This window comes from Opisthorchis viverrini, assembly GCF_000715545.1.
Source record: "Opisthorchis viverrini unplaced genomic scaffold opera_v5_15, whole genome shotgun sequence".
Classification (NCBI taxonomy): domain Eukaryota; kingdom Metazoa; phylum Platyhelminthes; class Trematoda; order Opisthorchiida; family Opisthorchiidae; genus Opisthorchis; species Opisthorchis viverrini.
The window spans coordinates 3508349-3520768 of NW_008751671.1; positions in this window are offsets into that span (position 1 = coordinate 3508349).

The window sequence follows — 12420 nt, forward strand, 5'->3', positions numbered from 1 at the left end:
TAAGCGCATTTGAAATCTTTCGGCTGCTGCGCCAGAATATATGTAAGTTATCTGACTCCACAAAACTTTCCGGTGACGGAATGCAGTGGGGGATAAGTAAGTCGAATCCTAGCGTGGATTCGGTGGCTTTCGTCTTGCCAAGTTTGCAGGTGGAAACGATTGCACGGAAACTGTGATGCTCTGTAGGTTGCCACCGTACAGTTAAGAATGTTTATACCCAGTGCGCTTCTCTCTTAAGTCGCTGTGCGGTTGGTTGGCTTGAGTGAGTAGATCTTCAGGGTAAACAAACATATCGAATCGTAAGCAGCACCTGGAAAAGTAAGTTAACGCGCCGACCCCAAGACCTATACCCCAAATTCCTCTAAAACCGTAGTTTGAATGAGAAAACCATTAACCAAAGTTTTAGCATTTCGTGTTATCCGTCCCAGCCCTTAAAATCTGCTCATGCGGCAGCAGTATTTTTACTGTGGTGGCTATCTGAAATGTGCTAAAGAGATCGTTTTCGTCCTCGGGGAGAAGAAGGCGTGCTTTTTGAACAAACTGTCAAAAGTCACCCCTTTCTTTGGTATGCACTTTGCACCAGAAAGTGCACAATTACGTTCCTAAACATGCACTCACTGAACTCACCAGTTGCGATCCAAAAAGAGGGTCGGTTTTGCATATCTTCCAACTTGCTTTAATTATGGTTTTAGTTTAGCGATGGGATCAATGTATGAATTTGCAAGCTCGGGCCGATCATGTTAAATTGAACCATCCATGATGTCAAAGCGTTACATCCCTGAATATCGAGGAACGTACCTATCAGGCTGTAGTGCAGGTTGTTTTGTTGTACGGATGTGAGACCATGCCTATTGGGGCAGCACAAATGAGACATCTTCGGGTGTTTCACATCCATTGTATTGGGTGGTGTCGGCGAATTCGTGACGAGGAAATTACAAAGTACGTTTTTAGTTGTGCAACGTTGACTTCCATTGTGGACTATGTCCAGCTCCAGATTTTCGTTGTCATTTCATGTATTGCGTACGCGGAACCAGCGTTTGCCGAAGAGAGTGCTGTTGTCTCGTTCGATTCAGAGAGACATCCAACCCTTGACGTGGCAAGGCTGTTTAAAAGAGATTACGGAACATTCTTGGTGCTGTTGATGCTACTCAACTTCCCGAATGAGGACCGCTAGATCCTTAATCTGTTTGGTTGGAGACGCCGCAAGCTATTGCTACCAATCAACAATGACGTTATGATTAAAGTTTCTATCCAGACCCTCTGAATGAGTACCTATACGGGCAGCTGTTTGAGGTCCAAACCCGAATAAGAGACATGAAATAGAGCGTCAGAATAGCCTGAACTAGCACACAGCTTCCCATTCTTTATGTGTGTCTGAGGTCTGAAAGCTTTTTCCATAAAGAACATGATACTGAGGATCACAAAGTGTCGGTTTAAAAACGTAAGCGAATTAGCTGATCATGCTCCCAGGAAAGAGCCCTTAGTGGGCGGGACTGCTACTGCGGTTTAGTGTGGGATGGTTGAGAGGTATGATGAGAACCACCGAGATGTTTATTTTATTGAGCTAAATAGTATCAGTATGGACAAGTGGAAGTATAATGAAGTCAGGATTTGGTGCTCCGAATGGGCAGAGTTGATTCCATATACCCGCCTACTCACTAGATCCTTGCTACGGCGGCATCCATGGATGCAAACTCGAGGGCACACGCGGTCTCCGGTTCCTACGGCTCAAGTTTATACCATTTGGTTCTTACGACTAACAAGTATGCACTCCTCCTTAGCTTTAACGTCGCTGCGTCCAGTAATACGCATGACCGTTGAATCCTGCTATCGGATCATCGGTGTACACATGGTACCCTGATTATCGCCAAAGGACTGATCGAGCGAGTGGTAAGTTAACCTTTATACCAGTAAGATTCCAGCTTCGGCGTGGACACAATTCAGAAATTGTGGACAAGGAGAATTATTAAGCGCCTGGTGAGTCATCCATCACTAATTTGCTTAATTATGTTTTTCAGTCATATTGCGTAAGATGCGCATGAGTTGTAATTGATTATGCATTTTATCTTACAGCAAACCTGTCGAATGAAAGCGGCTTTCTGAAGACAAGGACTGGATCAGCTCCACACCAGATTTTCGGGTGTAACCAAGAAGCTGAAGCATGGTTTTTCGAGGGTGGTTGTGTATTTTTCAGGCGTGGGCTTGGTAGATTGACGGCGAGTATGGATATGTAGCGCAGTTGTTGATTTTTGGATTTTGTGTATATTATATATTTGTGGTCCTCTAATCGCCTGCGCTAATGGGTGCCGGCCTGGTAGCTACTATGAGTAACCAAGGCTAGCGATAACGCAAACGTGTATGATTATGGAGGATTGACTTTGAACACTGGATTAAGATATCGTGCACGGATCAGTCCTCATAAACAGTCTCGCAAGTAAGCACAGGCCTAGCAATTACGGAACATAGCCCTGGCGAGCGACATCGGGTAAAGTTTTGAGTATGATTGGCTACCACGTACAGTTGCGGTCTCGTGTCCATCGGCCCCGCAGGGTTACCGGCCTGGTGTCTACTGTGAGTAGCAAAAGTTAGTAAAAAGTGCGCAGTTATGAGTATGTAGAGCCGTTATTAACCACCAAATTAGGCTGCCGTGCATAGATGAGGCCTCAAAGCCAGCGTCGCACATACACACAAGCCTAGCAGTTATGAGAAGACAAGATAGGCAAACATGCGCTCGGTGTTCATGATGGCCGGCACTGGTTGACCTCATTTTCGTCAATGTAGTTGAGTTGGATGGCGTGTTCTAATGACTGTGATTATTTCCAATGGGAAAATGTTGTTGGAATGTTAATTAATGCGCGGTTATTTTGTAATTTTGCGCTATATATTATTTGTGTATACAAGTGGAAACCATTCAAAGATATGCATACAATCATAAGTACTATACAATACGTCAACTCCACTTTCATTATACTGAACGGGAGACAAGCTCAAAAAATACTGTGTTATGCCGAAGTAAGCGGACCAAATCTCTTTAACTTGTTGAGTTTGAGTGGCTTTACCCATGAAATTGTTTTTCCACAATTTTCTGAGTGGAAGTTGGTGTGGGTTCTCGATAAATTTCATTTCACTTAAACAAAATGCTGGAGGCAACATACGACCAAAACGATCAAACGGATTAAACTCACTTCCCATCAAAGCCGCACCTTCGAAAACCCCGTAGTTTCGCCTAAAATAACTTGAGTTTACTTCCAGCTTCTTGTAGGAAAATGCAAATTCTCCAAAATGGACGAAGTTAGCAGGTACTTCCTTAGCTGTAATTGGTTGAATAAATTGCTATAGAATGCAGTTTATTCTGACGCAATATATGCAAGAACCTTTATCCGCTGAGGGAATTCGCCTTATATGTTCCGTTCGACTCAATTGATGCCGAACCATGTGTTCCCGTAATTCAAGAATTGCGATCTAGGGTACTCAGCATGATAGAAACATTCATCAGGTTTACGTAACTCGTACGATGTTGAAGGGCGTGAGGCTTGCGGATGGAGATGACAAAAATCCGTTGTTCGAGTTTCCTTGTACACTGCTTGATAGCACTTTGCAATCATCCAGATTAAGTCACTGTCTCTTTATTCAAGCTGTCAACTCATGGCAATCAGTTAGCTCCTCCATGGAGCAGGAAATGCGGGAGCATAAACACTTCCGCGACATAATGCGATGTGCTGCAATGTGTGGTATAGCTCAACAGCGTAGCGGGCCTTCTTTGCGGAGCGCTTTATAAGTACATATGTGAGCTTTCTGGACGGATCTAGCGCTGAGCAGCAAAAAATATCATATGCGCACCCACATTTTATGCAGGCCTGAGGATTGTCCCCATACAGTGAAGAAGCCTAATTAGCACAACGGTCAAAATGACATGATAAGCGGTGCTTTGGTCAGCTCTCAAAGCCCACAGAAATCGAATTCGCTGTCCTTGGACCGTCACCTGTGTTAAGGTGCAGTATGCTTGGCCATCTTCCAAAGAGTTTACGTCAAAGATGACCTGCTTCATTGGAGCGGGATTTGATTGTGAACAATACACTCCTTATTGACGTTCATAAACTTCCAGTTTTTCCGCGCCTGAAACTTATTCACCCACCTGTTTAATTCTTTACACAGGTCATCGAAAGATGATGGCGGCGGCCTGAAAACAAGGGGCGTGGGGTTTTAATTCTGCAGTAGGAGTTAATCAGGCAACCGACGTTGTTGGAATAAGAAGCGAATAAAGAGAGCATCTGTAGGTAATGTTTCTTGCTACATAGAACTGATCGCTCTCCGAATGCTGAGGAAAATGTGCACGAAGAAGCCACATCGCCTGGTGGAATGAGCACGCTCATTTACCAGCACAGGCGCCAACTTTCTTGCAGCACTCGTGTGTTTACGCCTAGTACTGGAAGATAGTTAATATACAAGTGACTCACCTTGTTAGTTTCAACACGGCTCTACGGGCGCGGCCCAAATCACCTCAAAACGAGTGGTGAGTACGTTGCCAAATTCGTCTGCCGAAAACTTTGTCATTCCGCAGAACGACGTTCCGTGGTAGAAATTGGCCACACATTTTGTTCAATGGATTAGAAGGTGACTGATCGTTCTTTTTCATATCTTTCTATGCATAACTCTACTAAACAATCAGTGCTTCGGCACCATTCATAAATAACACATGACCATCCCCTATGCATTTGTTTAACGCCTACTCGAATGATAACCTCGTATGATAACCCGACAGCCGCAGATTTCCCCACCAGCACATTTGAATGCGATCCCATAATTTTCTTAGCTATAGCACTGCAATTGCAATATTGGATGCACGCCAAAAATCACGGGGGAGGGTATTTAAAACAAGTTCCAATAAACGTGAGACGGATTGTGGTGGTTTTCGTTTTTTGCATAGATACAGGAAAATCAAGCATTTTAAACCAAATTTTTTTATTTGACGCACGGCAGTTATGGAGAACATCGCATATGTCGGATAAACTTCAGTGATGATCACCATAAGCAGCTGATCTGATGGGCTTGTCACTAGGCAAAGCGAACTGTAAAAATTTAAGCAGGACGACAGTAAAGAAAAATGTCATCAATCCGGTCCGGCTTCATGCACTCGGGTTGGGGCACGGTGTCAGTTAGCATGTGGCTTGGAGAGTCGAATCGCTAGAGGTTTTGGAGTATTTTACCCTGCTTGTTAGTTTAGGCTTATCGCCGTAAGCATCACAGATCCGGTGTTCGGTCGGTTTCCCATGCGGTTTAGCGGTTTTGCTTACACGATCGTTCGCTTAGTTGCGGGATGTCGTAGCTTGAAGTAAGTTACAAACCAACTTAAGTGTTATTGATAAACCCCATCACAAGCTTTATCCATAAAGAAAAGACAACTTCGGATATGTATCGCTTTCATCAAGTTGGAGGGCGGATTATGAACTGCATGGCGGTGTGACAATGGTCACAATATCTAACATGGACCTGGGTCCATATCGTGACCACAACAGCTGAAAATGGGATATATATGATACCTGAGCCACAGGCAACAAGCTTAGTGCCGACAGCTCCAAGGCCAGCAGTCTGTCGGAGGTTTGTTATGCTTTCTACTACGATGGTTCTTAGACCTTACGAGAATGTTGAAATATATTCCGGGAAGACATCTACCAGAAGTAACAGATAACTGACTGATATCAGCCGCCCCGTGCTCCAGATCGATAAGGATCAGAAGTGCGGTGGTGCGGATCTACAAGGTCTCAAGCCCTTCGTTCAACTGTGCGGAGCAGTCGAATTATGATTTTCGCATTATGGAAAAGCTGGCCACCGGGTAAAAAAATGGGAAATTTGAATCCCTTCTCCGTCATTTAGCTGGGCTTTACTGGCTCGCATTCCGGACTGACAACGCCAGAAAATGTGATGGTGAACAATCATAAATAAAGATGACGTTTGATCACTGATTTTCCTGTAGTCTGTAAATAATTCATCCTCTGGCGATCCGTGTTTTTTGCAGGAAATATATCGCTTTGCAGCGCTCGTCGAAATAGAAGGGGTTAGTTTTCAACATGCTCTCGTACAGTTTGAACCAAGGGTCAAAACTGTGACCAGAAATGATGACAAATTTGAACTACGTCATAAAGCCGGAGCCACACCAAATGAATAGGCAGATGGATCACGGTTGCTGACTGCCTGTGTCTGTATAGGCAGCCTCTGAATCAGTAACTCAATGAGCCGTGTGGCCTTGGTAATAGTTTTTGGTTTTGGTTCAAATTAACTGGCCCGGCCACTCAGACTGTCTGTTTCACCAGATCCCTGGTTTCGCTCCTTCATTTTCCTATGAAGCTTCATGAAGGATGTCTCTATTTTCGTCTTCATCCGATTTCTTTGATTCCCATTTTAAAATTTTGACGGTTTGAACTTGCGTCAGCTGGATATGTTCCCGAAAATATTGAAGAACCCAGGTAGGTGGGTTTCTCTGCGCTCAAAACCCACCGCATTTAAATTTCGCCGGTTTAGGCACGACCGCGTCCGCGTCGGATGATACTGGAACTCTCCGCGCAATCCATAATGCCAACAAATCCCACTACTCGCTTTTATTCTGACTGTATGACCTGATGCCACCCACCAGCTATTATTCGGAAATCTTTTGTTGCCTCTCCAATGACTGTTGGAACTGAATAAATTTCATAGGTATCGTGTGCTTTCGTTTGTAAATGGTAATAGACGTGATATCTCGGCTTGCTTCTCGGTCTTGACTTTCCAAGCTAGGCAATCACCAAAAACAAATAAAGGCGCATGCGCAATGACAATCAGGGCTCACCATGATACTGGATAATTCAGCTGCCCTAGCTTCTGTCTAATCACGTGCAGATTACACTTCCTGACCTCAGCAGCACCTAACTGCCGGTGTGGTAAGGTTTTTCGGTGCAGCATTCAGCCCGTATGTATGTAGGTTCAACCCAATCGTGCCACTGCAAGGGTTTGGTCGTCAACTAGCCTCGTGTTCAACTTTCACGTGCCGAAGTATATTACTTCTCTCAGTCAGCATTTTGGAGTTTATGTAGTGCAGCAACATGCCGCTGGTATAGCTGGAAGCGACTACAAGCGCACTATTCTTCTGATGATGAGGGCTGCTCGAAGTTTGGATGGAAGCGACCTTAGGAGACTACGCTATTAGGTTTTAGGGTTACCGATCCAGGACACCCCACCAGACTAGATGGACACCTACTATCTCCGAGTTCAGTGGGCTCCGTTTCTTCTAGAAGAACCATAATAGCAAGTGGTGATAATGCTGATGAGCACAGATCCCTGGAACGGCGGGTATCCAATAGCCCATAGGATGAGAGAACCATGGCTGGTCATTATGGCCCGCAGATTATGGAGGCCTTTGGCGCAGGCAACTGTGTACCTGTTTTTAGCTGATTTCATCAAAAGAGTCGAATACGACAGGCGCCGGCGAATCCTTATGCGGAAAGGTAGGAACAGTGGTTGGTTCACCGTATTGGGAGATGAGCTAAACACTGTGAGGCAGTCTAGTCGATCCACTCAAAACAGCATCTGAAAGAGCCCAACGAGCCTGATGGAAGACGGACACCAGACCGCCATCCACAGCAGAAATCTAGTGTGCTGTATCTCTTGGACGCAACAAAACTTCTAGCCAACTTTTATCTGCAGCAGGCATATTTCAGAGGTGGCGGAACATTACTGAACAAGCTGACATATTCACCGCAGATGCGGAGCGAGAACAGTTAGCCCATGCATTCGATCATATCGACATTGATACTAGTGTACAGGAACGTTGCAACAACTTCGTGGCCGTCGCATCCATGGTGCTGTTTGATATCTTTTGTGTAAGTCGACCGACTATCGGCAGAGACCTACTCGCGGGACTCAAGCTAAGTTTTGCCCTTGTCGAGTGCTTAGTTCTCGGTCTGAGCCTTCAACCTAGCGTGTAAGTCGACCGACTATCGGCAGAGACCTACTCGCGGGACTCAAGCTAAGTTTTGCCCTTGTCGAGTGCTTAGTTCTCGGTCTGAGCCTTCCAAGCTAGCGTTTCCGTGATGAAAACCAACTAAGGTGCACGAAACCAAACCAAAAACAGATGCACAACGCACCGTACATAAAATATGTGCGGAGCAAACATTCTGAAAAATTCTGACGCCACATGGGTTTGCCGCTGTCAGCTGACATTCGGGGGATACTGCATTAGAAGCAGTTGTTGGATTTATTAGTGCAAAGGTTATAATGGCACGATTCAGGTATATGCACTATTAAGTCTTTCTGTGGTTGGCAGTAGTTATAGTGGGGAGTTACACTATGCATAAAATATTTGAAATATTAAATGTGAAGCAAATCAAAAGGGAAGCTTATCGTTTGTAAGAGTTCTTTGGTGAAGGTCCGGACGGCAGAAATGTGTTTTCTCCGCAGAATAGCTGCTATACGTGTTCCGTAAGTGTCCATGGATTTGAAGTGTTCTGCTAACCCGTTGCACGCGCGAGTGTGTGTTGGCTGTTTTATGTGGTTTTGGCTGACCTTGTTCTCCCTCTATATATTTCGAGTGGAACGAAAAAAAATAATACCAAATCACTTTGCGCCCAGAACGAGTTCACGGAACCTGTTGTTGACCAAAGGTCTTATGCATCATCGCGATGTTGACGCGTGGTTACGAGGTAGGCAAAACAAAATGGGGATCGTAGGTGCATGTGTGAAATTACTTGGAGGAGTGATGAAACACAAAGGTAACCGTTACACGTTCACACATTTGGCCAATCAGAGCTCGGTTCAATGCCGGGCCAGCAAGCGGCACGATCTTCCGGCCAATCGCATGCGGGATCGGCCACTTGGCCGTTGTGGCACCTAACTGCCAGTGGTGTGGCGTACTCGGTGCTGAATCCCGCCTGACAGTGAGGCTACAGCGACTAGGTCTTGAACAGCACCACTCATAAAACGTTCAAAATTGGTCGCTTTTCTTCATCCGACAGCTACTTTTGATTCTGCTCATCGTCCGAATCTTCGACGGTGTGTGGTGATCAAAGGCTCCTCTCCCAAATTTATCCCTTATGAGTGCACTGTATGCAAACTCCTGTGGACACTCGATTTCACCACGTCTAGTGGCATGATACAGAGTTACTCTCTCTACTTATACTTTGTTATGGATGTGCTGCTTGAAATTTTTCTTCCTGCCTCCAAAATTCTCGGGCTCGAAATACTCCCACGGTATTCACTCACAGACAACGAGTATGCAGATGATATAACTCTTCTCGTTAGTTCATCTTATACAAGTTTGACGTGCATGATAAAAACCTTATTTGCGACCGTATTTCTATACATGGTCGCTTGATGGTGCTTTAGGTACCACTGGTTTGTCGACAACACTCAGAGCGCATGCATACATAAACCGTGTAGGTCGCAAAATTGAAAAATCGAAAGGTTGTGGTAATAGTGATATTTGGAGACGAGATTGCTTCCGTCTAAGACCAGGAAGGATAGCTTCTTCCAGACTCTGACACCTATGCTGCCGGGTGACGTCAGGTTGTTTGCAAAGGATAGAGTATGCAATGAGGCATTGCGGCCCATACTGCCTTGTGGGCCAGAAACGTAGCTTTTCTGCTCAGAAAACATGCCGGAGCTTTCAGTGTTTGGCCATAGGTGTCTCCAAAACGTTGGTCGGGTCTGGTGGGAACACTCGATTTGTAATACAGAGGGCAGCTAAAAACCTTATTTGCGACCGTATTTCTATACATGGTCGCTTGATGGTGCTTTAGGTACCACTGGTTTGTCGACAACACTCAGAGCGCATGCATACATAAACCGTGTAGGTCGCAAAATTGAAAAATCGAAAGGTTGTGGTAATAGTGATATTTGGAGACGAGATTGCTTCCGTCTTTGGAAGACCAGGATAGCTTCTTCCAGACTCTGACACCTATGCTGCCGGGTGACGTCAGGTTGTTTGCAAAGGATAGAGTATGCAATGAGGCATTGCGGCCCATACTGCCTTGTGGGCCAGAAACGTAGCTTTTCTGCTCAGAAAACATGCCGGAGCTTTCAGTGTTTGGCCATAGGTGTCTCCAAAACGTTGGTCGGGTCTGGTGGGAACACTCGATTTGTAATACAGAGGGCAGCTGGATATTCTTGAGAAAGAAGCTCCTCTAAGGTGGATGGATTATTCGCGCTTTATATTGTACGCTGGTTAGAACTTGTACTTTGGATGCCACGGGACCGTCTGCCTAGCCGGGCTATTTTCGCCCATCCCTTTGCTGAGTGGAAGTGACGGAGAGGTGAACAGTGTATGAGACATGGGAACGAAGCATAGAGACACAAATCAGTAAAGTTAGTCGCTTGGACAACTATCGCGTCCCTGTATGGGAACCCGGGGACTCAAATCCAGGGGTTAGTGACGCTGGCGAACATGGCCCACGTGGTATACGGTGTCTGTCGGTTTGACCGATTTATGTAAGTATTGGTGATGTACAACCTTGCTTACTGGGGTTTCGGCTCATGAGCGATGTCTCTGTTCTCCACCCAGAAAAATTTTCGTGAACACCTGCCTTCGGAGAATCACTGTCCTGTGTTGCTTCCATAGCGTGCATACTACACTCAGTGACCTTCGAACCTCAAAGCTAGGACCTCCAATTCGTAGCTGCACAGTTTGCTGTTCTCTCGGCAATTAAAAATGTCGACTAACTGATGGTGCCCTCACCTCCAACATTTGGTTGTATCTCCCACACTCCCATTTCCCTGTAACTGAAGCTGTAGCGGCTGGAACGAAAGTGCCGTTGGCACTTGGTTTGTTCCTGATAAGTTCATCTGAACTGAAGTCGTGACTGAGAACGACGTCAGAACACGTCGATGAAAGCACGTGGGGTTCTAGTTTTGAGATATGACAGATAAGTAACGATGGCCTGATGTATTATTACAGTAGATGCCACCATGATTTTTTGTGAAGAGAGCGCGAGCTAGTGGTTTTTATGAATGAATGCTGCTATATATAGCTCTCTGGTCTACATGTATCAGTATGCAGCAAGTAAGGCAACCGGGCTAATAGAATCACGCGACGGCCGACGGGGCGTGAGAGTAGTTAGTTGTAAATGTCATAGTTGTATGTGGGCTGAGATACTACTACGGCGGCCATATCTAAACAGCAGGGCGATTGGGGGCCTCAACCAGAGCCTTTTGCTCAAAAGACCGCAATTCATAGAATCACGCGACGGCCGACGGGGCGTGAGAGTAGTTAGTTGTAAATGTCATAGTTGTATGTGGGCTGAGATACTACTACGGCGGCCATATCTAAACAGCAGGGCGATTGGGGGCCTCAACCAGAGCCTTTTGCTCAAAAGCCTAACCGCAATTCAGTGGTTCTTTGCTGGAATTGCAAGTGCACTACAATTTGCACAGAACAAATGTCCGCACGTCCCGATCCTTATCTTGGTGGGCCGGGAGATGGTGTTCGTCAGACCTCCAACCATTGACCAATCTGGTATCAGATACTCAGCGAGTATCGCGCGGACACCCCGCAGTATGGCTCAACGGGTCGCCAAGGTGCACAAACCGTCACACCACGGTTAGGTATAGTCCCTTTGTGACATCGTCATCATCATCATCATCATCATGGACAGCATGACATCACTGTTCAACACCGATGCTTCACTGCCGTACAACCATGACTTATTTGAAAGCCTTATTGTAGAGAAAAGAATAAAGGTGGATGGGGGGACTTAGTGCTAGCTTACCACAATCATTCCGAGGTGCCTACACCTCCAGACATTCACTCAGGCAATCTGGATAGAAACTGACAACAAGAACGCCACTGACATTGGTTGGCAGCCATATCTTGTAGTGTCTCCAACCAGGCACAGTGAGGATCACGCGGTCCTCATCCCGGAAGGCGAGTAGCACGGACAGCACCCAAGCGTTTCGTGATCAGATTCATACCATCTGCCAAGTCGAGGGTTAACCACCTCTCTGCTTAGGCCACTCTGAGTTCGGCATGAAAAACAACACTTTTCGGCAAACGATGGTTCGGCATACGCAACACATGTCCCAACAAACACAAATACTGGTGTCTTCAATGGAAGTACCCGTTGCACAACCGAAGACTCGCTTTCTAATTGCGTCGGTGCGGATACGCCAACACAAATCCACACGAGCGATGCTTCTGAGACAACGTTCGTAGAACACCTGAAGACGACTCAGTTCTGCTGCTCGAACAGGTCAAGTCTCACAGCCATACAACCAAACACCCCGTACTGTAGCTTGATACACACGTCCCTTCAGATTCAGGAATAAACCATTTTGACGCCATAGGTGTCTCAAGTTAGCAAACGCGGCCCGAGCCTTGCAGACTCGTGCATTCACCTCATCTGTCACACTACAATCAGGACTAATACAACTTCCAAGATACGTAAAACGCCCCACAAC